The sequence below is a fragment of the Callithrix jacchus genome, chromosome 7 (assembly GCF_049354715.1).
Source record: "Callithrix jacchus isolate 240 chromosome 7, calJac240_pri, whole genome shotgun sequence".
NCBI classification, from domain to species: Eukaryota; Metazoa; Chordata; class Mammalia; order Primates; family Cebidae; genus Callithrix; species Callithrix jacchus.
In genome coordinates, this window is record NC_133508.1 from 158,657,349 (window position 1) to 158,684,567 (window position 27,219).

General features: G+C 47.1%; 1 pseudogene across 1 annotated transcript in view; it reads right to left on the minus strand.

Moving 5' to 3' along the window:
• Positions 1-251: 251 nt before the first annotated feature.
• LOC108590197 (gamma-tubulin complex component 5-like) overlaps positions 252-27,219 on the minus strand; it is a 58,508-nt pseudogene continuing 31,540 nt past the window's right edge. The window contains exons 7-10 of the transcript XR_013520607.1: positions 8,607-22,527; positions 4,936-5,106; positions 4,346-4,488; positions 252-378 (exon numbers count right to left, since the gene is read on the minus strand). The product of XR_013520607.1 is annotated as a gamma-tubulin complex component 5-like (transcript). The remainder of the gene's footprint in view (positions 379-4,345; positions 4,489-4,935; positions 5,107-8,606; positions 22,528-27,219) is intronic.

Here is a 27,219-nt window from a genome sequence, read left to right on the forward strand (position 1 = left end):
CTGGCTCTGTGGCATGTGCCCCCTTTTCCAACCTCCCAGTTTCCAGAAGGTGGGGAGTAGGTCAGAGGGACTGCTCCCCAGGGGGTGGGAGTCCCTCAGAGGGACTGTGATGTCTGGGACATGAAGGAGGGGAGGGGACGTCTACATATAGGCTCAGTGCCCACAGGGACCTCTCAAGGGGTTTGTGTGGACCAAGAAAATGCAAAACCCATACACACAGCTTTCTGATTACAGAAGTCCATCCAAGCATATTTCGGAGAAATGCGTGTACATGGTATGCTTGAAATGATCTTCCTAAATACATTCCTTTAAGGGGAGTCTGTTCCAGTTGGTGAAGTTGTGCTCTCTGCAGAGGCTTCAAACTCCTCTGGCTGCAACCTGAAGGGAGATAGAGAGGAGGATGCATGGGTGCTAGGGGTGCAGCACCCCTACCTGAAGGCAGATAGAGAGGAGGATGTATGGGTGCTGGGGGTGCAGCACCCCTACCTGAAGGCAGATAGAGAGGAGGATGCATGGGTGCTGGGGGTGCAGCACCCCTACCTGAAGGCAGATAGAGAGGAGGATGCATGGGTGTTGGGGGTGCAGCAGCACCCCTACCTGAAGGCAGATAGAGAGGAGGATGCATGGGTATTGGGGGTGCAGCAGCACCCCTACCTGAAGGCAGATAGAGAGGAGGATGCATGGGTGCTGGGGGTACAGCAGCACCCCTACCTGAACGCAGATAGAGAGGAGGATGTATGGGTGTTGGGGGTGCAACAGCACCCCTACCTGCATGGAAGCTTGTCTTACCTCTGCGCAAGGTGGACTCCTAGTGATTGTTTTTGGAAGGTGAAGGTTTCTGTTGCCATCAGAAACAGATGGAAAAAGAATAAGAGCATCAGTGTAGCTGGGTGCAGTGGCTCGCACTTGTAATCCCAGCGCTTTGGAAGGCTGAGTTGAGCAGATCACAAGGTCAGGAGTTCGAGACCAGCCTGGCCAACATGATGAAACCCTGTCTCTACTAAACATACAAAAAATTAGCTGGGTGTGGTGGCACATGCCTGTAATTCTAGTTACTCGGGAGGCTGAAGCAGTAGAATTGCTGGAACCCAGGAGGCAAAGGTTGCAGTGAGCAGAGATCACACCATTGCACTCCAGCTCAGGTAACAGGGCAAGACTCCATCTTAAAGAAAAAATAAATAAATAGGTGGAAAATAAACAGTTCCATTTACCAGGAACATACTCTGTAGAAGAAAATGCCATAATGACTCTGGACCAGGGAGGCATTCTCAAACCCAGATCTAAGATGGCAGTTAAGGTGCAGTGGGGGAGGGAAAGGCTGCAAAGTTGCCTCAGCCAGGCAACTCTGAGATATGCCCCTTCCTTACTGTGTGACCTTGGGTGATTTACTTAATGTCTCCAGGCCTCTAATCTTCCTCACCTATAAATGGATATAATAATATCCAGCTTATAGGGTTATGGGGAAGATAAAAATGTGAAACTTGCCAGGTGCGGTGGCTCAAGCCTGTAATCCCAGCACTCTGGGAGGCCAAGGGGGGTGGATCATGAGGTCAAGAGATCGAGACCATCCTGGTCAACATGGTGAAACCCTGTCTCTACTAAAAATACAAAAAATTATCTGGGCATGGTGGAGTGTGCCTGTAATCCCAGCTACTCAGGAGGCTGAGGTAGGAGAATTGCCTGAACCCAGGAGGCGGAGGTTGCAGTGAGCCGAGATCGCGCCATTGCACTCCAGCCTGGGTAACAAGAGCAAAACTCTGTCTCAAAACAACAACAACAAAAAAAAAAACCGTGAAACTTATGTAAAGAACTTAGCACAGTACTTGGAATGTTAATAGAAGGGAAGAAATGATCGTTATCATCATTAGTCATACTACATTTTATTTATTTATTTATTTATTGAGAGGGAGTCTTGCTCTGTCACCCAGGCTGTAGCATAGTTGCTCAATCTCTGCTCACTGCAACCTCCACATCTGGGTTGCAAGCAATTCTCCTTCCTCAGCCTCCCAAGTAGCTGGCACTGTAGACAGGAATTTTGTATTTTTAATAGAGACAGGGTTTCATCATGTTGGCCAGGCTGGTCTCAAACTCCTGACCTCAAGTGATCCTTCCACCTTGGCCTCCTAAGGTGGTGGGATTACAGGTGTGAGCCACTTGCCCTGCCCATTTATTTTTAAAACAATTTCAGGCCAGGTGTGGCAGCTCATACTTGTAATCCCAGCACTGTGGGAGGCCTAGGTGGGCAGATCACTTGAAGTCAGGAGTTCGAGACCAGCCTGAACAACATGGTCAAACTCTGTCTCTATAAAAAGAGAAACAAAAAAGATCTGGTGGTGTGCACCTGTGATTCCAGCTACTAGTGGGGCTGAGGTGGCAGGGTCACTTGAGCCATGATTGCAACACTGCACCCCAGCCTGGGTGACAGAGTGAGACCCTGTCTCAAAACACACACACACACACACCAAAATTTTTCCACCTGTGTAATTTTCTTTGAAGAAAGTTATATATGGCTGGGCATGGTGGCTCACGCCTATAATCCCAGCACTTTGGGAGGCCGAGGCAGGTGGATCACCTAAGGTCAGGAGATCGAGATCAACATGGCCAACATGGTGAAACTCCATCTCTACTAAAAAAAGAAAAAGAAAGAAAAGAAAAAAAATAAAAAAGAAAAAAAAATTAGCCAGGCCTGCTGGTGCACTCCTGTAGTCCCAGCTACCAGGGAGGCTGAGGCAGAAGAACAGATGGAGCCTGAGAGGTGGGCATTGCAGTGAGCTGACATCTTGCCACTGTACTCCAGCCTGGGTGACAGAGTGAGACTCCATCTTAAAAAAATAAACAAATTGGCCAGGTGTGGTGGCTCACGCCTGTAATCCCAACACTTTGGGAGCCAAGGCAGCCAGGTCACCTGAGGTTGAGCATTCAAGACCAGCATGACAAACATGGAGAAAACCCGTCTCTACTAAAAATTAAAAAATAAGCCAGGCCTGGTGACATGTGCCTGTAATCCCAGCTACTGGGGAGGCTGAGGGCAGGAGAATGGCTTGAACCTGGGAAGGAGAGGTTGCAGTGAGCCTAGATCATGCCACTGCACTCCAGCCTGGGCAACGAGTGAAACTCCATCTCAAAATAAAATGAAATAAAATAAAATGAAGGGTTTTTGTGTGTGTGTGTGTGCGTGTATATATATGTGTGTGTGTGTGTGTGTGTGTGTGTGTGAGATCGTTAGCATATGATTACATAGAACATACGTCTAGAATATATATATGGGATCTTTTGATATTTTGTTTGATAGATATAAAATCCTCAGCATATGATTATACATGGAATGTATGTATGGAATCTTATGATTGACTTTTTTCATTCAGCATAATACCCTTGAGGTTCATCTGAATTGTGGTCATTGCCCAATGAATGTTGGGATTGGTTGCAGTTTTTGGCTATTGTGAACAAAGCTGCTATGCACACAGGTTTTTAGTTTGTTTGTTTGTTTGTTTGAGATTAAGGCATCATCCACGCCTGGGGCATCTTCCATGCCTGGGACATCATCCACTGCTGTGCCATCCACAGATGGGCATCATCCATGCCTGGGGCATCCACGCCTGGGGCATCATCCATTGCTGTGGCATCATTCACAGATGGGCATCATCCACTACTGGGGCATCATCCACACCTGGGGCATCATCCACACCTGGGACATCCACTGATGGGGCATCTTCCATGCCTGGGGCATCATCCACTGCTGCGGTATCATCCACACCTGGGATGTCCACGCCTGGGGCATCATCCACTGCTGGAGCATCATCCACACCTGGGGCATCATCCACTGCTGCAGCATCATCCATGCCTGGAGCATCATCCACTGCTGTGGCATCATCCACAGCTAAGGCATCATCCACGCCTGCGGCATCTTCCACGCCTGGGGCATCATCCACTGCTGCGCCATCATCCACAGATGGGCATCATCCATGCCTGGGGCATCATCCACTGCTGCGCCATCATCCACAGATGGGCATCATCTGCACCTGGGGCATCATCTGCGCCTGGGGCATCATCCACGCCTGGGGTATCTTCCATGCATGGGGCATCATCCACACCTGGGGCATCCACTGATGGGGCATCTTCCATGCCTGGGGCATCGTCCACTGCGGGGCATCACGCCTGGGGCATCATCCATGCCTGGGGTATCATCCACACCTGGGGCATCATTCACTGCTGCAGCAGTCACAGATGGGCATCATTCATGCCTGGGGTATCATCCACAGATGGGCATCATCCACGCCTGGGGCATCATCCACTGCTGGGGCTTCATGCACGCCTCTGGTAGCTCTGCAGGAAGGTTGCCCACCTCACCATTGCTTTCTCCAGGTTCCAGAGGCTTCCATTTAAAGGAGCAACTCTCCCCACTTTGCCTCACCCGACACCAGCTCTCCTGTACCTACTGGCCTTCTAAATGCTTTCTTCCACCTTCACCTCATTGGATTCACAACTCTGGAAAATAGTCAAAAATGATAAAAAGGTGGGAGTGGGGGTGATCTGGAAATCCCTGCTATAATATTTTTAAAGGAATCTATTGGAAACTATGTTTTAAATAAAGCCATCCCTTACTTAGCACTAGAATATCAAGCGTTCATGTTTTTAACAGAACTTTGAGATATAATTCAAATGTTTTTCATATGAACATATATGTGTGTATGTGTATATATACAAGTATATACATATGTGTCTATGTATATATACACAGTTGTATATACATGCACATATTCATGTGTATACAGTTATGTATATAGTATATATATATACAAACACACACACATATGCCTATATGTATAGTTGTTTTAGGACACAAAAATACTGATCTTGAGAAAAAAGCATTGGTCTTCATAAACATTGAAACTATCTGGCATAGCAAAAGTCCCCTTTAAGAATATGACTTACAAAGCACAGAATGACAGAAAATGCTCACAGCGTGTACACGTGAAGAATGTGTCCTGTTGGCCCCAGCTGTCAACGTTGCCAGTGTGGCTGCTGTCCTCAGTGCAGACAGCTGTGGCATTGAACCTTCAGATGCTGAGGGTGGCTGAGTTGGCCCTGCCTGGGCCACAGACCCTAAATTGGACAGAGGGGAGGGACTGTGGGTTAGAATCAGCATAGTGAGGAGGGTGGGTGTGTGGAGCAGAGCCGACTGTGGATCCCTGTCCCCAGGTGAGGTGCCCCCTCCTCTGTGCAGTGAGTGAGGAGGGTAAAGACAGGAGCCCTGGAGATGGTTCAGATGCCACTCCACTTCCTGACACTGCTGTGGAGCCTCATCTTTCCGAAGCCACCTTACATCTCCCAAAATGGGAGCAGAGCCACTGCATTTAAGAGCTGCGACCTGCCTCTTCCCGGGCCCCTCTGCCCTGAGTTCTCACAGCTGACCCGGTGGGGTGAAGGTGTGTCCTAGTAGGTCAGTGTTGCCACCCAAATCTACCCAGTGGGCTCCCTGATGACCAAACTCCCATGGAGGCTCTGAGTCATTTTCCAGCTGGGAGAGGCCATCTCAGGAGTGTCCCTCACTGTCCCACACTGCCCTTAGACCCCAAAGCCTTCCTGCCTCTGACACACAGGGGAATCTCAGGTGGAGAGCCTTGGCTGTCCCGATCCTCCCTTCTGAAGCTGCTCACGATGTCAGAGAGGGGCCAGGGCAGCCGGGAATCTTAAATATAGGGGATGTGTGTTGAAGGGAGGTCACTTGTTCCTGCCAGCTGTGCCAGCAGAGCATGTGTGGCACTATCTGTCGGTTTTTCCTGGGACCCAGAAGCACAGAGTTTACTCACACTATTAACACTCTCATCATCAGCCACCTAAAGGCCTCTCTTTCATATTCTTTTATAACCATTTCAAATCATGTTTTCCTCCATCTCTGAGTCACCAACTCAAGTGTAAATCATGTGGTTCCACTTCGACTTCCAAATCATCTCTACACAAATGTAAAGAATTCATACCGTGTTTCTATTTCTTAAGCAAATAAGTTTTCCTCTTTAGACCTCATCTGGTTTATTTTTTCTGAGATTTAAACTCAGACTTAAACATTTAATTTCATCCATATGTGCATATGAACCATTTCCATTACTTCCAACAGGTCAGCATTGTGTAAGCTACACTTTAGTTATAAACCCTTGTGCTGAGCAGCCAGGTTGCTGCCAATAACAACGTGACCAGTGAGGACTTCCTTCTGTGCATTTCCCTCCATCTGTGAACCACAGTGGACTAGCCGCATGGAGGGTGCACTCTTAATGTTACTATGTGCTGAGGGATATCCTGCCGGATGGCTGACCTTATAAATATCCCAGTTGTAAGAGCTTCTGAAGCTCCACAGCCTGACTGAAAATTTGTTTTATTTTTGTTTTTTAAATTGCAACATTAGTTGTCTGCTCAACACTCACTGGTTTCGTGCCTCACTCAGAAGTAACTGCACAATTCTAGGGCATCCACAGGAACCTATAGGTTTTGCCTGCCCCTGACCCTGGCTGGCTGATCTCCAAGCCCTCTCCCTGGCTTCCTGCTGAGGGGGCTCTGCCAGCTCCTGTCACTCCCATTTTGCTCCCCCCAAGTCCTTTTGCTTTGTACTCTGCTGTTCCAGGCAGCTCTTCCCACACAGACGTGCTGGGCTCCACAGGGGTTTCTTTCACCTCAGGTGGATCAGAACATGTGTTCATGTGACTTATTCATCCACATTTTGCCTTCTCTAAATTGCTTTGTTGTGATATTTGTCCGTTTTTAGTGGCATTTCCATTTTATCTGTCTTTTCTATTTTTTTCTGAAATCTAGATTGTCCTTGCTAATATCTTTCCATTGTTCCATATTTCTCTGCAATTTTGCCTGTTGGATCCTTCTTCTAAAAAGCACCTTAAATAGCCATTCAGGAGCTCATAAGTTTATGTGCCTTATCAGAATCCTAGAAAATCAGCAAGTTCAGCACATGAAAATGCACTCCATCCCAAGTCATTAGCAGAGTACACATTGAAACTAGTTTCTCACTCTTACACCCACCAGAATAGGCACGTTATCAGAGACAAAAATGCAAAGGGTGGTGAGGATGTGGAGGAGCTTGAACTGTCATGTTACTCTGGGAACATACTTAGTTTCAACCATTTTGATAAATGGCTTTCCAGTGTGTACCACAGTCAGCACCTGTCACCCTACAGTCCCACTCCTGCCACCTATGTTCAAGAGACATGAGCCAAGGATGTTGTCCACCTGGTGAACTTTACAGAAGCCTTGTTTCAAGCAACCAACCTGAGAAACAGCAGAGTGAATGTAAAAAACACGGAGGTGTGAACTAGTTGTGCCAACTTTCTACACTGTTATATACTGACTCAGCAGTACAAAATGACAGATGTTTCATCATGTGGAACATGGGTGAAATTCACATACTCACATATAATTTTCAATCAGAAACAAAAGAGTAAATGCTGCAGGTTTGCATTTTTATGATGTTTAAAAATAAATTTAAAATACATTGATCATGATCAGAGTAGGTATCTCCTGGGGTTACTGCCTGGAAATCAGCTGAAGAGGGACTGCCAGGAGATTTACATCTGGGTGCTGGTAACACAGTGTTTGTAAGAAGGCAGCAGTCTGTGCATGTCATATATGTGCACTGTGCCACAGGTAAAACAACCATCACCTAAAAACGAATGCAAATCATCTTTCCATCGTGCAAACGTCCATCCTTATTGTCTCCCTGGGAGTCTATCTATATTTTAAATAGAAGTAACTTCAATTTTATATGTACAAGAACACGCTCACACTGCTCTCTTTTAACTGGGAAAATCATGATAGCAAATTCTGTAAAAGACATGACAAGAAAGGTGAATTAAAAGTCAAACTCTTTCAAATACTGTTGCCAAAATCCAACACAATATGTTAGCAATCTTGATTCCGAGGTGTTTTTTAAATTTTCCTTTGAGTTTGGGATACATGTGCAGAATGTGCAGGTTAGTTACACAGGTAGACATGGGCCATGGTGGTTTGCTGCACCCATCAACCTGTCATCTAGATTTTAAGCCCAACATGCATTAACTATTTGTCCTAATGCTCTCCCTCCCCTTGCCCCCTACCCCTGACAGGCCCCAGTGAGTGATGTTCCCCTCCCTTTGCCCATGTGTTCTTACTGTTCAACTCCCAGTTATGAGTGAGAACATGTGGTGTTTGGTTTTCTGCTCCTGTGTTAGTTTGCTGAGGATGATGGCTGCCAGCTTTATCTATGTCCCTGCAAAGGACAAGAACTCACTTTTTTTATGGATGCACAGTATTCCATGGTGTGTGTGTGCCACATTTTGGTTTTGTAAAGGAAAGACAGGGGTTTTGATATGGATATAAATGTAGGATGAGGACAGGATCCCTACTGTTTAGGGTGCTGCTGGGGAGAGTAGTGAGAAGAGACAGAGCCCTCAGGTTAGAGGAATGAACATTTGGTTAGAAATAGGACCTGAGTGGTCCTCAGGGATAGTCCTGGGGTGGAGTCTCCAGGCTGTAGCTGTGGAGGGTTCCCTCTAAGAGGAGAAGGGACTCTGTGCATTGTCCCTGCAGGGCTCGGGATGAAATAGGAGTCTGAAGATGCTGACCTTTGGTTTGGAAGAAATGAACAGGAAGAAAGGTCCACTCTGTGCTGGTGCAGTCACTGCCTATCCTCAGCCAGGCCTTAGTCCAGCTGCACAGACAGTGGCTCAGATCAATAGTAAGTCAGGCAGGAAGCTTTATAAACTGAGTTCATCAAGCCACTGACACTCCATCCCAGGCGCCCCTTATCAGATAAGGGCATTAGCTGCTCACCCAGGGTTGGTCAAGTGGAGGGAAGTGAAGCGGTTATGTGACAGTTTAGAATGTTGCTTTCTAAAACAATTGGGTGTTACAAAGCCTACTACAGTTAGGGGTCAGTTGGCTGCAGGGGTCCGTTGTAGCCAACTGATCATTGGAAACGTGTAGCCCATGGCAGCTGACTGTGATGCTTCTATAAAAGGATTTCCCTGTTTTGAATCACCCTCGTCTTTCCAAGGGGCTTCATTTGAGATAAACCACATCCTGTTTGGAGTCTGGGATGGAAAGGAAGAGACAGAGGCCGTGTCTTGTGTCCAAGCTATTATCTGGGCTCAGGCATATATTCTAGGACATCAGCCCTTTCACAGAAACCTTGGGTCAGGACGTCTTGAGAGTCAGGGGAGTTCATGTTTTGGGGGGTCTAGAGCATGAGCTGGAGGTCTGGAGTGTGAAGACATCTCTGGCCCCGAGGCCTCAGGTATGCTTCTGCCCCAGGTGCATCACACAGTAGTGTGGTGACTGGAAAGACATGCCTTTAAGAGAATTTCTTCCAACTATGAAGTGCAGGCCACAGCTCCTGCTCTGCCCACCCTCAGGGCTGATGTGGACATCACAGGAGATGATCACATGTACTGTCCGTGCACTGTAAAGCCTCCCACACACACGAATGAAGAAAAGCCAACCTCCACCCTCCTCTGCCCTGGAGCATCCATGTCCCCTCTCTGGTCATGCACTGTCAAGTGTGTAGCTTGTTCTCCCAGGCATTTAATGATGGAGGAATCATGGAGCATTGAAGAATTAGCCACTTTTTCTAAAGCTTTAACTCTGTTCAATGATCTTTGGCCTCATCGTGCTAACCAGTCAGCCCCATTAAAGTGTTTAGATGGCAGTGCAGAGAACTGGAGGCTGAGGGGTTGCAGGATGTTCCCTGGTTCTCGTGGCTCTAAGTGGGATTGAGCCCAGGCCCTCAGGCCCCAGCCCCCATGCTCAGTCACTCTGCTCAACTGCCTTTCTGGACCGTCTCATCATAAAGGCATTTTCCACACAACCTTTCCCTTAGGTGTTTCAAGTGCACGTGAGAACCCAAGATCTTCTGAAAGCCCAGCGTTGGCTCAGAGGCTGTCGGGGAGTCAGCACAGTGGGATCCACCATTTAAGCTCTGCATCAATTATGGTACGTTTCCTCTGGTCTTCTGTCAAATTGTCAGTAGCTCTTTACTGTGAGTGCATTTCCCAGGTTCTTAGCTAATAAATTTGAGGAGAAAAGCATTTTCCTCCTTCAAGAATCTATACAGCCTAGACCAGCAGCAAGTCAAGAAAGGTCCCCCGACCAAGCACAGGTGCACTTGCAGACGGTAAGCTGATGGCACTGTGGATACCCAGCCCTTACATTGATTCAAGAATAATGATTGCATTTGTTCCAAAGTTGCATATTTAAAATGAATAACCATATTGTTATTCATGTAAGAAAATTTTAATTTAGTATTCAATCAGTAATGTTTCAAACACATAAAGATACATCCACAGCTCAGCTTTGGTTCACATTTCGTAGTGAAACACATCTGAAGTTCCTGTTTAGACAAAAACTGATTGTTAAACATTTGCTGCAATAGATCTGCCCCTAAGATAGTGTTGCCAAATGACTCTCTAATTAATAGACACTATAATTTGGATAAGTTTTACATTAGCAAAAAAATAGAGCAGATACTGAAATTAGCACATGCCCCTTTCCTCCATTTTCCCTGTAATTGACATGTCAGTATGGTGCATTTGTTATGGTTAATAAACCAATATTTACATATTATTAACTAAATGTCTTAGCATTATGGATTACTCTTTCTATTGTGAATTTTCAAGAAAATTTGCAATGTCTTGCTCCATTTTGCATGCACTCATCGTTCTGTTGCTGACAATCCCCTGTGCTTCAACTGTTAGTCCTTCTGTCTTTTTCTCAGAAACAGCTAATTTTTTGTTTTAGACCAATCTCACTCTGTTACCTGGACTGGAGTGCCGTGGCATGCTCTCGGCTCACTGTAACCTCCACCTCCCAGGTTCAAGTGATTCTCGTGCCTCAGCATCTCGAGTGGCTGGGATTACAGTTGCCCTTGACCACCCCTGGCTAAGTTTTGCATTTTTAGTAGAGACAGGATTTCCCCATGTTAGCCAGGCTGGTCTCTAACTCCTGACCTTGAGTGATGTGCCCACCTCAGCCTCCCAAAGTGCTGGGATTACAGGAATGAGACACCACACCTGGCTGGAAACAGCTGATTTTTAAAAATTGTCTCTAGAGTTTGCCTTTTTACAAAATGACACTTAGTTTGAATCACAGATTATGTAGCTTCTTCAACAGACAATCCCAGCCTCCAGAATGGTGAGAAAGAAAAAACTGTGTTTATACCACCCAGCTCATGGTATTTGGGTTACCTTTTCTTTTCTGGGGACAGGGTCTCATTGTGCTGCCTAGGCTGGAGTGCAGTAGTGCGATCTGAGTTCATTGCAGCCTTGATCTTCTGGGCTCAAGTTATCCTCCCATCTCAGCTGGGACCACAGGGAAACCCCACCATGCGGGGCTAATTTTCTTTATGCTTTTGTAGAGGTGAGGGTCTCACTATGTTTCCTAGGCAGGTTTTGATCTCCTAGCCTCAAGCAATGTTGGGATTCACTCAGGGTGGCTGGCAAAATATTAAGGGAAATATCAGGGAAAGTTATAAGATATAGTCTCAAATGTTTTGGAAGACAAAAAGGTTTTTATAACTTGTAATAATGGAACAGGCTGAAGGCAGCTGGTTCTTACCTTAGAGTATTAGGTCATGGGTAAAAATTAGGGATAATAGAAGCTTCCCCAGTTAAGTCTGTTTACCTCACATTCCTTTGTCTTTACTCTAACTCCCTTGTTTACTCATGTGGTCTTAAAACTAACCTTTGAGCCAATGGCCCTATTGGGGGAGGTCAAAGGGAGATTACTTCTTAATGGTGTTTGCTTTGGGCCCTGGAACCAAATCTTTAACTGTGTTAATTATTCACAAGCATGTTGAATTAGAGCTTCTATCATTAAATGTAAACTGAATAAATGTGAGGAGGGACAGCTATTGAAGTGTTGGGTATCTGCAATGGCCCTCTGAGAGCAGCTGACTTATTCACTGTACTTTGTGTGTGGAGGGTATTTATTCATCTGTCACAGTCAGGGTTTGCAGGACAGGCCCCCCACAGGTGGTGATCAACCTCTCAAAGCAATCCACCTTCCCTGGCCTCCCAAGAGGTAAGAGGCAGGAGCCTCAGCACCCAGCCAGCCTTGTTCTAGCAGCCTGCACTGACCCTAGCTGACTCTTCCAGAAGACACTGGTTGGAGAGGGCAGTCAGGAGGGGCAGCATCAGGCTTTAAGCTGTGTGAAAGAGGAAGTTTTGCTCAGCAGCAAATTCTCTCCAGATTTAGAGTTTTGTGATTGGCGGCCACCGTGAACTAGAGAGACACATCCTCCAGGGAAAGCCTGCACCTTCCCCAAGGTGTCTGTGCTGGCTTCTGGGGCCTTTGACCACTGCTTTCCATCTGGGATTCTGTGTTCACAGCGGAAGCAAAAGACCTGAGAAACACCATGCAGCGTGACTTGGTCCTCATGGTCCCTTCTCTCCTGTAATTGTAGGTGGCCTCAGAAAGACAGCCTGTGTTCTGGAATCACTGACTCACTGATAAAAAATCCAGATGAAAAGCAAGGCAGGATTTTTCTGCTGGCTTCAATCTGATTCCAGCTTCCCACTGGGCACAAGACAGGGGTGGTATAAGAAGTGATTTTTGCAGGCAAAGAACCCTGGCCTCATTGTACAGTCCCTGGAGCAACCATATCCCTCTAGGTTTGTGTGCATGAGACTCTGGAGGGGTCTTCATGGGTGTCATGCGGTGTGACTGAATGTGTGTGGGAGTGTGTCTCCTCAGGAGAGCTGTCCCACCTACACAGCACAGGTGCTACATCAATGTTCTCTAGGGGATCCCCACTGCCACTGAGTGCTTCCCACATGTTGACATGTTCATGGGTCATCACAGCCTTGCCCAGGGGCTCACTTTCCAGTCTCATGCTTCAGAAAATGAGGCATAGAGAATGATCCACACTCCTGAGCTTCTCTGTGAAAGAGATGCAGGGTGAATGAGGGTTGGGGCCCCATGTGGAAGATCAGGACCACTGGGTGGCATTCCTCACTCAGTAGCCAACTCATGGGTCACAGGGCAGGAGAGATCCAGCCCTGTGCATATGCCTGGAAGTACCTGGGTGTGTGGAGTTCCAAAACACCATCCGTGGTTAAAAGGCAGCCCCTGTGCTGACATAGCCCAGGACATCTTTGCACATATCATAGATTTCACCCAGCTATTAGCCTAAAAAGTCCAAGTCATGGAAACAGAGTAGAAGGGTGGTGTCCAAGAGTGAAGAAAATGGAGAGCTGGTGAAAGGACACAAACTTTCAGTTATGTAATGAGTACATTCTAGAGACCTGGCACACAGCATGGCAACCATAGTTCACAGTGATGAACTGCACACTCGGAATCTGGTGAGAAAGCGAACCTGGAATATTCTCACCACACACGCAAATGGCAACAATGTGAAGGGATGGGAATGTTTATGAGCCTGATGCTGGTCATCATTTCACATTGTTTGGGTATATCAAAACTTCACATTTTATACCTTATACATACGTATTTTAAAATTGTTCAAATATGTCTCAGTAACGCCAGGAAAATATCCTCAGAAATATTCAAATTTTGTGAGCTACACATCCTAGAATTGATTAATTAGAACCAGCAGGACCCCTGCTGATCAATGAGCCCCATTAGCCTGACTAAGGCACCCCAGGACAGCAGAGTTAGAGCACCAGCACCAGGCCCACACCTGCCCCTGTAAGGAGCCACCCTTCCAGCCTATGTGAGCAGGTCTACGGAGATGTCAAAAAGATACTGGCAATTTAGCAGCAGTTAAACATGGCAGGAGAGGTCAGGGGACTTTCTTTTGCATTACAGTGTAGAGTTGGGCACATGGAGAGACTGAGCATTTCCTGTTGAATTAGGGGGTCTCTAGCTCCACAGCTGAGGATGCTGAGCCTCATCCCAGTCCTGCTTCTCTTTTCCAAGCCTCTTCCACTGAGGAGGATGACACAGCAGCAACTGAGTTCATGCGGTAAGCCCACCATGCCCACGCAGGGCTGTGAACATCTCAAGCCAGTGCCCCGAGTCATCCACAGGCAACACCACCAGTGCACTTCCAGCCAGCCACTCTGTCCTCCTAACCTTCCTAAGAGGCTGCTAGAGGAAGAGGCACACCTCACAGCAAGGAAGGATTGCCTGTTTTTGTCCAAAATAGACATGACAATTTGTTTATTACATTTCAAATTCATTCATGTATGAAAATCTGGCAATATACATAACATGTGATACATACTGTTTCCTGGCAAGACAGTGTTAGTCATGAATGGCAGCCTCAGCTTATTAACAACTGGGAAAGGGCCTGGCCTCAGCACTTGTACTTCCTTCTTCTGGGACTAAGAATTTTCCAATTGCCAGCCAAAATAGACTGGGAAGACCCACAGACCCACCCTCCAGGGAAAGCTCCTGCATGTCCTACGGGTGTCCTCACAGTCACTGCAGGGCTTTGACTGGACTACAGTTTCCCCTCTGTTTTTCTAAAGCAACCTGTTCTGTAATTATGATACAGAAGTGCTGGGAAGAAAAGAGTGTTGTTACTTTAAATGATACAAAACAGGGGAAGGGAAGGGCTGGGTAGAGGAGGGTGAGGTCCCTGGTAGGACTCCAGTCCCACGGACCTAGGTGAGGACAAGCACTCCTGCCTTCATGCCCAAATGTTACATTTCCCAACACCATTCCGGCCCACCACGTTGAGAGAAGCATATCAGTGGAACAACACAGAGGTGGCTGGACGTTGAGAGAAGTGCACTGTCAGGCACCAGCACGAGGGCAGGCCACTGGCCAAAGCGAAATGATTGAAGAGGAGTCCCACCGCTGGAGAAGAGTTGCGCCACCAATGTCCCAGCTCTAAGGGAAAGCCATCTCCCTTCTGGCTTCCGATCTGCTGAGAGCTACTCCCACTCAATAAAACCTTGCACTCATTCTCCAAGCCCACATGTGATCCAATTCTTCCCCTACACCAAGGCAAGAAACCCCGGGATTGAGAAAGCCCTCTGTCCTTGTGACAAGGTATAGGGCCTAATTGAGTGGGTTAACATGAGCCACCTGTAGACAGCAAACTCAAAGAGCATGCCGTAACACACTCCCATTGGTGCCTCAGATGTAAACATTCACCCCTATACACTGCTGTAAGGTCAGGGCCCCACAACCTGCCCAACTGAAGAAGTGAGCTGCACCCCCACTGCACGCCCTGTGAGGGGAACAAGGGAACCTTTCCTGTTTCAATTACAGATTATCCCAAGAGTGAGTAAAAGTGGTGCATGTTCTGGAATCACTCAGTTGCTGAGAAATAGCGGAGGTGATATGGAAAGTGGAACTTTCCTTTTGGCTTTGGTTGGAGAGGCTCCTTGATTCTGGGTTCCTATTAGGGGTGAGGATCAGGGAAGTGTTGATGGAAGCTGATTTTTTAGATAATGAGTAACGGACACGTTTCAGGGAGCAGCTGTACTCCCCTTCAGATGGTGGGAGGCTGGTGTATGGAGCTGGCACTCTGAGTGTGAATGTGCCTGCTGCTCTCTGAGTGTGGCTGTCTAGGAGGCCCTGCATTCATATCCCCTCTAGTAGCACAGCCACTATTGTCAGTTTCCAAATACAAAACTCGCATCTCCATGATTGCATATATAAATATATATTTAAAATTTATCTAGTTTTACACTTCATATGTGTGTAGTTCATCACACTCCAGGCTGTGGTCAGGGCCAGGGGAGATTAAGGTGGGCTCCTGGGACAGTGAGGTGTCCTCTCCCCTCTGCTGCGGCTTCCCTGATTTTCCAGCACAGGTTTGCAGGGCCAAGCTCTTCACTCTGTTTACAATTTGCCACAGCTCTGAAGCCCTCTAGGGCCCAGATATGACCCACTGTTTAGCATCCCCAGGGCCTCAGAGTGGCCAGTACTTGTGCCTGTGCACAGGAAGTACCTATTAAATGAAAGATAGCACTTGTACATTGATTGCTACTCTGCAAGAAAAAAACAGGGGAGATGGGGTGATGTCTCCCACATCTCTGGATCCCCAGTGTTATGCTCTCCAGGGTGTCAGCCATTAGCCAGGGTTGTCTATTTTAATTAATTTTTAAAAAATGTAATATCTAGCCCCTCATCAGACTGGACACGTTTCGAGCACCCAGTAGCCCTTCACACAATGAAGAGAGAACATTCCCATCTGCACAGGATAGTCTTGCCACAGCAGCTCTGACCTGGCACAGGGTCTGTTTGTTGGATCACTGATCTGAAGCCTGCCTGTAGCGGATGGAGCCCCACATTGATCAGACCGGTGGTGAGAGCTGTAATGATCTAGAGGATAGGGGAGTGGCAGGTTGCAAGGAGGTCCTCTCTTGATGTGAAAGTTTGCAAATGTGACCATTGACCTTATGAAAGCCTCTGATGCCAGAGATCCCAGATGAGTTCTGAGAAGGCTGAGGACAGAGCAGGGAGTTTCTGTGGGAGCCAGTGTGACCTTCTCTGCAGCAGGCAGGATGGGTAAGCTCCTCTGGGTAAACACCTTTCTTGCTGGTGTTTGTGTCTCCAGAGCTTGATTGGCCACAGGAGACATGATTCCAGCCGTGACAATGAAGACACTCCAGGTAGATGCACACTCTGGAGACAGGGTGCCACAGAAGAGGCTTGAGATGTCAATCACCACCAGCAGAGGTCTGTCTGCAGTCCCTGACTCAACGATGGGTGAATAAATTCACTCTCACACCTGGTTCAGTGATTCAAGTGGGCTAGGGATGGTCATCTGCTGCTTTCAGAGGGTGACTGCAGCCAATTGACCAGACTCCTGTCCATCCTCACATTTCTTCAGCATGAATTTTATAATAGAGGTTCTAAGTCAACATGCTTGTGGATAATTAACACGGCGAAGAGTGGTTTTATGATGAGAAAAGCTTTTGGTACCAGGGCCCAGAACAAACACCATTAATGGGTAATTTCCCTTTCACCTCTCCCTAAGAGAACCATCCAGCATAAAGTTTACATGAGGAAAAAGAGTTGAGACAAAGGGATGTGGGATAAAGACACTCACCTGGGAAAGCCTCTTACCATCTATCTTTTCCCTAACATAATGGACCAGCTGTCTTCAGCCTGTCCCAATAAAACCTTTCAGCCTTCCAAAAGGTTTGAGACTAATCTATAACTTTCCCTAAAATTTCCCTAATATTTTGCCAGCCACTTCAAGTGAATTCCAACAGAGGCTTCCCAGGGGCAGCCCAGCCAGTCCTGCTGCTTCAGAGATGAGGAAGAGGGAGGAGGATAAAATCAGAAAAAAAGGAAATATGTGTAATTTGTAAAATGTTAATGATACAATTTAAAAAGCGATTATGTCTATGGCCTTGGAGTGTCATGTCTGTCGCCATTTTTTCTTGCTTTGCTTCTCAAAGATTATCTTTGCCACATGACCTGATCTTTTCTGCCTCTGCCACCACAAATATCAGACACTTGGGTTTTGTTGGTTATCATCTCTTGAGAATTGAGCATCGAGCAATTAGTCTGGGTGGTGCTGGCCTGAACTGTGGGATATCCATAGGCACAGCTCTCTCCCAGACACTAGAGCCTGGGACTGAGCTCTCCGAGGGTGTCAGGTAGGGGTTGGAAGTGGACCTCTCCTATCTGCACTGCACTCCCAGGTCTTGTAGCAGCAACTTGGTGTTTCTGTCCCCACCACTTACTCCTGGTTTAATGACATTCCTGTGGTTGTGGAACCTCACTAATCAGCCTCAGTGTGGAGCACTTGTAGCAAACAGTCTCTTCTATGACTGCCTCTGGAGCTAGGACAGCCCCTTCAGGTCCTGAACTGGGTGAGGGGCTAGGGTTTCATCACTGCACACAGCTCAGTCATAGAGTGCAGGTTGTCTCTGGAAGTGTAATTGTGAGTGACCCCTTATCCAGTTATGCTTGTCTGCCATGGGAAGAGGCCCTCATGATGCAGCAGTGCAAAGGGACAGTCTGGTGTGTGGGGGTTGGACCCCACACACAGGCCAGCACCCCCTCACATTCCGCCCGGGGCACTGGGCCTGGAACCAGAGCGAGACTCCAGCTGGCCCCAATGGCCATAAGGCATCTCTGATGACCCTGGTCGAGCAGTAATATTCAGGCATTTGGGAATGCACATACAGCCCTGAAGAGGCATCATGATGGACACCATCAAGTCCACTAAAGCCCAGCCCTTGTACTGTTTAGACACACTTATTTCATGAAGTAGTTTCTCCAGTAATCTGTTTGGCCTTTTTTCCCAGAAAAAAATGTCAAGAGGTCATCAGTGGAAGGAACCATAGGCCCTGCTGGTATCCAGTGGTAACTGATGCTCACTGTCCTCCTCCTCCACTGCCCTTCAAGCTGCCCCAGCTGGACACTGAATGTGTGTCCACAAAGCCATGTGTGGATATGCAAGCCCCAGTGTGATGGCCTCAGGAAGCACAGCCTCTATGCAGTGATTAGGTCATAAGGGCTGAAGCCTAATAAGAGAGCCTCCCATAGCTTCTCCCACCCCCACCATAAAAGGATGCAGCAGAAATACAGCCACCAACAGAGGAGGCAGGCCTTCCCCAGGCCACCATTGCTTCCACCCTCTTCAGAGGAGGGGATGTTTCTGCAGATGTGTTTTCATCTGGCACGGCCCAGCCCTCCCTGACCCTAAGTCTGGAGCTGGGCTCACGCACATTGCAGACCCAGGAGGGGGAAGGTTTGCTTTATCCATTGGGGAAGCCCTGAGAGGAAGCACCTGCTGAGACCATGCAAAGGTCCCTGCTCAGGGACTCTGCTGTACAAGAGAGAACACTGCTGCTGAGTCCTCCCATTAGTAAGCCCAGGGCCCAGCCTTCAGGCCCTGGCTCCTTGGAGTAAATGGTCCTTATTGAGTAGCTGTGTAAGGACCACAGCATCAGCCCCTCATGCCTCTCCTGGTCAGAAGCCACACACTCCACCATGGTCCAGAGAACTGAGAGCCCAGCTGGTCTCTGCCATTCACCAGTCACTGTTCACACATGCATGGTTTAACTCCAACATTTGGGCCTGAGAGATCTTCTCCCTCTCGTCACACAGCATGTCCCACTGTGGCAAGGCAGTCCTCACAACCCTCCCCACCTGTCCCCATTTTCGCCCTTGATGGGACAGGGGGCCATCAACAAAAATGCATAGGGTCATTATTTAAGAGGACATTTTTAAGGAAAGAAAGACCCGCTTCTCTTGTGACCCCTCCACCCAGAGGAAGGACACCATTCTCCCAGCATGCAGCCAGAGCCACAGCCCTGAGAGGGCACAGGGTGGTTGGGGTCCCCCACACCAGGTGGGTGTGCACATCAGAGTGGCATTGGGGCTCTGGAGAAATGTGGAAGGCTTGGAGTTGCCTAGAAAAGTAAGGACCAAGACTAGGAAGTCCCCAGACACCCTATCCCAGACTGAGACTCAGTTCAGTCATATTTACTAAATATAATTTACAATAATTCACCTATGAGTCTTAATGATGTATGCTACCACCCATAATTACATTATATTAAAGCCCTATTTTAGTTCTGGATGACAATCTGGTCCACTTTCCTGCTCTCTTGCCTCTGGGGCAAGGAATCAAGACCCCAAAGACAGTCTCATTCTTCTTGATAGGCTCAGGCTGAAAACGAATGCAGCCCATCCATTCATTAGAAGTCACCCCTGTGTCAACCCCACCTGCCTTTCTCAGTCCAAGGCAAATGGCTGAGGTGGAGGGAATTTCACCCTCCTGATCAAGAGCCTGACACCATCGGACCACACTGGAAGGTGTCACCAAAATGGTGACAGCCTCCTTGGGATGTTCTAGTTTGCATGTGCACCCCAAAGGAGTCCCTTTTGTGATGGGCACTAGCCCAGTATTCCCACAATGACTTGTGCACAGGACAGTGCCTGAGAAGAGGGCCAGGCTGCTCCAGCCATGAGGACAATGCCCTGCAGGGGGCCTGAACACACAAAACAGGGAGGGTAAAAGCCATGAACTCTGTGCTTTCAGCAAAGCTCCCCACACACCTAAGGGTCCAGGGCCTCTGATACTCAACATAATCCTGTCACCATGGTCAATGAAAATTCCAACCCTCTTGTGTTGGGGTTCTGCCCACCATAGATCAGTTCAGCTGGCCCATGCTCCCAGAGTGGCAACATGGCCCCTGCATGAATTCCTGATCCTCCATCAGTACCCTGTGGGATGGGTCTTCATGTGAGAATGTCCCTCATTCCCAAATGTCCCCAGGCCCACTGAAGTCTGGGCATGAGCAGCAGATGACCTTGGGGTGAGGGGAGAATGGTTATCGCAGGACCTGATTCAGTGAGCGGGGAGCCACACCTCACTGTGGAGAGGCTTCTGTCCTCCAATATCCCTGGAGCTGCAGAGACCTCCTTCCTCTGAGCCATGGGAGAGGATAGTCCCAGAGACTGGAATGAACAGTTGGAGGAAAAGCAACCTCACTTGGAGCTGCTCAGTGGAACTGGGCTTGGGGCTCACTGGACCCAGTGACCATCCAGAAGCTCTCAGACCACACACGTCCTAGACCCTGGGCTGGCACGGATGGGGACATGACATTCTTCCTCATCCATCATGCCCTTGGAGACTGCTGAGCCCTGAGGACTGATTGATGCCTGTTGAAATATAATCAGAACTGGCCAGGCATGGTGGCTCACACCTGCAATTTCAGCACTCCAGAAGATTGAGGCAGGAGGACTGCTTGAGGCCAGCAGTTCAAGATCACCCTGAGAAACATAGTGAGATTCCATCTCTAGGAAAATAAACAAAATTTTAAAAGTAGGCAGGCATGGTGCCATGTGCCTGTAGTCTCAGCTACTGGGGAAGCTGAGGCAAGAGAATCACTTGAGCACAGGAGTTCAAGGCTGCAGTGAGCCATGATCGCACCACTGCACTCCAGCCTGGGCAACAGAACAAGACCTCATCTCTGCAAAGAAAAGAGAAGGCCGTGTGCAGATGGAAGTGGTGGCTGGAGTGACACAGGGGTAAGCGAATGAACGACAACAATTGCTGGCAAGCAGCAGAAGCTGAGAGGCAGGGAAGAGGCCTCCTCTGGAGCCTCCAGGAGCCAGTCCTTAGCACCCCTCAAGTGAGGGCTTCTGGCCTCTGGTGCTGGGACACCATGCGTTTCTGTCATCATAAGCAACCCAGTCCCTGGCAGTTAGTTACAGATGCCCTGGGATGCTCAACCAGCCGTCTGACAAGGGCAAGCTCCAAGGAAGGGATTCCCTCCTTATCTATGTTGTTTGAAGATTTTACAATAATTTACTCCTGAATGGCTCACCATTGTTAACCAACACAAATAAAATAGTAAAGAAATGACCTACATCTTCAGGTGGGAGTTTGGTCTGCCGCTTATCAAGTGTGGAATCTTGAACAAGAGTTAAACATCTGAATGTCTTCATCACATCATCTGTAAAGTCGGGGTGCTCACACCCACGGGGCTCACCTCCCAGGTTGGTGAACTTTCCCTGAGCCCGTTCTTTCACCAGCCACATTCACTCTTCCCCCAAAATGGCGCTAGTGACTGTGATGGCTTTCCATACCCACCACGTTTGTCTCTAACCCCAGCAGCAGATCGATGTCAGCAGAACACAACTGAGTGCTCCTCTCCTCATGCCCCTTCAGGGGTTCCTCACCACCCACCAGTACAGGTGCAAGCTTCCAAGCCTTGCTGGACACCTTCTACGTTCTGAGCTCCACCTGCCTTCCCATCCCCAGCCTTCCCCACCTCTAGTGGAAAAGAGCTGGGTGTGTGGATGGTTTCTGAATGCTGAGCACGACCTTTTGCAGCCAGTCCACTCCTTATGCTGTCCCTATCAGCATCTCCACCCTAAGCCTTTCCATCCTGGAGCCTCCTCCCAGGGCCCCACAACAGAAGTGACTTCCCTGTCCTTTGAATTCCTATAGCACCAGGCCTACTATCCCCCATTAAACTGAAAACTCCTTTTGTGGAAAAGAACTTGATTCATTACTGTGCTATCACACTATCTTATGGAGAACAGATTGTCAATAAATATTTGCCAAATAAAATAATAACAGTTACAAAATGCTTGTTTTATATGGATTAACACTGGTTCTAAAACTGAGAAATTACAAACAGCACTGATATTCAGCCAGTACACACAAATCTGGGCATAGCAGTTGCAAAATACTGAAATATCCACTGCCACTGACCCTTAGCATCCAGATGCCCCCCACTGCCACTGCTCTCCTCCCTAGAGCACCTGGACCTCCCACAGGCTCCTAACTAAAGGGCTGACCACAGCCGGGAGCACCCAAGACCCAGCAGCCACATGGCTGGGTCCGCTGGTGAAGCCATCCATCCTGATTGATCAGGTCCTGCAGGGTTTCAGTGTTAAATATTTTGATAATATCCCTGATTATAAATAAGGCTCAATTATATAGTTGGAAAACGATGCTTCTCCTCATTGCAAAATCTCTTAGAAGACTCTAGATTCAGGACGGAAGTGGAAAATGATAGTATGTCCATCTCTGAAGGTTTTGGGCACATGCATTAGCACTCTGTCTTCATGTAAACCAGAAGATATGCAGTTTCTTGCCTAGAGAGATGAGAAGACACAGCACAGCAGCATGAAACCTTCATCAGAAAAGGATGCTTCATTAATCCATGACATGACAAGAGTCAGCAAACATCCAGGCAGCAGGATCAAGCCTTTGTCTATCCATCACCTTGGAGAAGAACAAAATAGACGGCCTGGGAAGATAAGCACTAAGTTTCTGTTAGTTAATATCTAAAACAGAGGCTAACAGGCTCCAGGCACACAAGCCAAATCCAACCTTGTTGGGTTTTTAAAATAAACTTTCACCTTTTATGTCAGAGTCAGCGGGCACATACACAGGTTTGTCACGGGTGTGTGAGCATAGTACACAACAGTTAGTTTTTTGCCCCCCCTTTTCCTGTCCATCAGTTCCCAGTGTCTATTCCTGCCATCTTTAAGTCAATGAGTGCCCAGTGAAAATATTCATTGTTTGTTTTTTGATGGGACTGGTTCTTGCTCTGTCACCAGGCTGGAGTGCACTGGCACAATAATAGCTCACTGCAGCCTCATACTCCTGGGTTCAAGTGATCCTCCTGCCTCGGCTTTAGCTTCCTGAGTAGCTGAGACTCTAGGTGTGTACCACCATGCCTAATTATAACTTAAACTTTTTGTAGAGATGGGTCTTGTTTTGTTGCCCAGGCTGGTCTTGAACTCCTGGCTGAAAGTGATCCTCCTGCCTCAGCCTCCCAAAGTACTGGAATTAAAGTTGTGAGCCCACACTCAGCCTCCAAGCCCCTTTTTGGAAATAAATTTAACTGGCCCCCAGCCACACTCATTCACCAGGTACTGTCTGTGTCTGCTTTTGCTCCACAGGGCAGAGTTAAGTGGCTGCAGCAGACACTGTGCAGACCACAAAGCCTGAAGAACTTTCTCTCCAGCCCTTTACAGGGGAAGGCTGCCAACCTCTGATCTCAATAACAGGGAAATCAATGGCAGCCACTAAGTGGCAGAGATTGGGTGGCTAAGAGGATGTTCAGAATAAACAGGAGAGAAAGATGAAAAGTAGAATGAAGATTTCAAACATGAGCTTCACCTAATCCATTATTTTTCAAATGACCAGGTCTATCTCTGTAGCTGAAAATCACCTCAAATAGCATTTCTGATATACAATCTAAAAGCTTAGCTAAAAAAACTTCCAAAGTCTCTCTGCTTAAACTTCGTCCAGCCTTTTTTTCTCCAGTTTCTCCTCTGTGGTCATTGGTTATAAACATATTTATTGGTGCTAATACAAGCCAGACAAATATGAAAAAAGTCACCCTTCCCCCAAAAGAGTTATATATATATAGTCTAATGTTACAGAAAGTTATGTAAGCAAAGAATTTTAAAAACTAGTGGCTGGGCATGGTGGCTCACGCCTGTAATCCAAGCATTTTGGGAGGCTGAAATGGGCAGGTGGCCCAGCATTTTGAGACCAGCCTGGCAATATAGTGAGACTATAATGAACACATAATAAAAGACACAGCCAGGTGTCTGGCCCATGCCTCTCATCCCAGCCACACTGGAAGCCGAGGTGGGAGAAATGTTTGAGCACAAGATTTTGGCACCAGCCTGGGTAATAGTGAGACCTATCTCTATAATGAATTTTTAATTAGTCAGGTGCAGTGGCTTACGCATGTAGTCCCAGCTACTCACGAGGCTGAGGTGAGAGGATTGCTTGAGCCCAGGAGTTCAAGGATGTAGTGAGTTATGACTACACCACTGCACTCCGGCCTGGGCAATAGAATGAGGACCCATCTCTAACAAAAAACATAAAACAAATTCCAAATGTGAATACACTAAAAATATTAAAACTAAAACAGTCTGTCCTGCAACTTTGAATACTTTGTGGATTTTTCCTCCTATTTCAAACATATACATCATACATTGGTCCCTGGAAGCCCATTCTCAAAGGCCATGTTCTCCACTGTCACATTAACAACCATGAGCTGCAATGATCTCTCCTAACAAGCTTTATTCTCTCAATAGCTCTTTCAAGTTGCAAAGCACTTTAACAACACAATTGTAACCAAGAGCACACAGGGTGACTTTGAAATCCCTTCTACTTTGACACAGACCTCGTATGTTCACCCAAATCCCATATCCATACTGCTTTTTTCCGTGAGAGATGTGGATGGTATAAGAAACAAAGGAAGTCATTCATAAAGTCCATTGCAGAACATAATCTTGGCCTACTTCCCAATTTCCAAGGCCATATGATCACTTATGGTCAGACATACTGAGGACCACTTGATCCAATCATTAAATTTCCCCTATGCAAATACAATCTCTGCTCCACTGTTCTGTTTTCATTCATCCTTTCTTAGCTTTTTTCGTATCCATAAAACCTCAGTAGGCCTCTTTTATACTCAGTGTTTTTATTTGCATGAATCTAGTTTATACACTGGAACGCTCCAAGCAATAAATATCAAATATGAACACGAAAGGTATTATATGGTAGGAGGAAAGATAAGTACATTTGACCATCAGGCAACCTAAGGGTCTAAAAAGCCTACCTATATCACTAAGTGAAACACATTTGCTCTTGATTTCTTTCAAAACCGAAGTTGACATTCTTAGAATATACATCCTGAAGTGTTCAAAAATAAAGTTTTATTGCAACTGCAAGTTATTTTTAAACGGTTCAGTCGAAAAGAAGGAGAGGCAGACATAGATAAAACTAATATGACAAAATAAAAACTGGAATCTAGATGTATTGGGTATATAAAAGTTTACTAGCTTTTTTTCTTTTTTTTTTTGAGACAGAAGAGAACTTTATTTCAGATGCCTGGGCACCCAGGATGACAGCATGTTCATGCCTAAAATGGTCAGGGAGCCTAACAAAACAGGCAGTTCAGCTTATATGCGGTTTGAGGCTGGAAATTGAGGCAGGAAGTCAGTTTCAGACAAAGACAATCAGGTTTTACAAAATTCAGCTTCCTGGTCATTTGACTCTATAACCTTGCAGTTGAGGTAAGGGGTAAAAAGTAGGGGGAGGTGATCCAGGAAGATCAGAAGAACAGGAAATGCAGGAATATGCTGGCTGCCGACTTAAAGATGTGCTCTGGTGCACTTATCTATGTAAAGAGGGGAGTTCCCAGTCTGTTTTACCTTTACTTTTAACTACCACTTATATGCTTATTATTTAAACTATATTCTATTCAATTTCATTTTAGTTCCCTTCCACATTTTCCCCCTTTAAAAGCTTTTTTTTTTTTAAATCTAGATACTATTATCAGAAAGCTTTTACATCCTTTTTTATGAACAGAATGCAGAGTCCAAGTCTCCTCAAAGGCAACTTGCTTGCCTGTGAATTACACTGCTGGTGCATGTGCTGTTCGGTTCCTTCATGGGAGAAGACTGGCTTTTGCTATCACGTTAGCCTTTGAAGACCTCCCGACAACTGTGCCTGTCTTAGGTTGCTCTCAACTTTCAGAGAGTCTTACTCATCAGTGGCTAACCAGCCATCCACCTGGGGGGCACACAGGCAACCTACTTGCTTGCCTGTCAATTACGCTGCTGGTGCATCTGCTCCTAGTGCTGCTTGGTTCCTATAGGAGAGAGCCTGGCTTTTATTATCACTTTAGCCATTACTGGCCTCCCGTGGCTGTGCCTGTCTTAGGTTGCTCTCATCTTTCAGAGAGTCTTACCCGTCATTGGCTAACCAGCCATCCACCTGGGGGGCACACAGGCAACCTACTTGCTTGCCTGTCAATTACACTGCTGGTGCATCTGCTCCTAGTATGAATTTAGCCTTTGCTGGCCTCCCCACGGCTGTGCCTGTCTTAGGTTGCTCTCATCTTTCAGAGAGTCTTACCCGTCATTGGCTAACCAGCCATCCACCTGGGGGGCACACAGGCAACCTACTTGCTTGCCTGTCAATTACACTGCTGGTGCATCTGCTCCTAGTATGAATTTAGCCTTTGCTGGCCTCCCCACGGCTGTGCCTGTCTTAGGTTGCTCTCATCTTTCAGAGAGTCTTACCCATCATTGGCTAACCAGCCATCCGCCTGGGGGCACACAGGCAACTTGCTTGCCTGTGAATTACACTGCTGGTACATCTGCTCCTAGTGCTGCTCGGTTCCTTCATGGGAGCAGACTGGCTGTTGCTATGACTTTAGCCTTTGTTGGCCTCCCCATGGCGACGCCTGCCTTAGGTTGCTCTCATCTTTCAGAGAGTCTTACCTGTCACTAAGTAGCCATCCACCCCGGGGGCACATTTTTGGCTTCTCTCTTGGAGAGAAGCATGAGTAAGCTAGTTAGGAGTTAAACCTAGAGTTCTTTCCTGCACCTTTTGCTCCTGCCTAGGTAGGATTTATATATTACACCCTAGCACATTATTTTGCAAGTCATATTTAAGGCTTAGCCTGTTTACTTCATCCTCACACATCTGTGTTTTGTGAGGCACATACAAGTTGAGGAAGGGGAGAGATGGGAAAGGAATATACCCTATAAAATACTTGTCAATTTAATAGCCTTCTGCCTTTTCATGAGATAAAGTTTTTTCTGTGGATAATGGCTGATGCCTACTTAGTGCCATTGTATGTGTTTTTGCCATCACTGCCTCTACGGTCAACTGTATACTCCTAAACAGGAGTGGCAATAAACAAGGGAATATGAGAGCACCTAATATAAGTACTATGGTCCCTATGAGAGTCTTGAATTTGACCAAAGGATGGGAACCGTCAACCAAAAACGAGTCTGAAGTTCAACCTT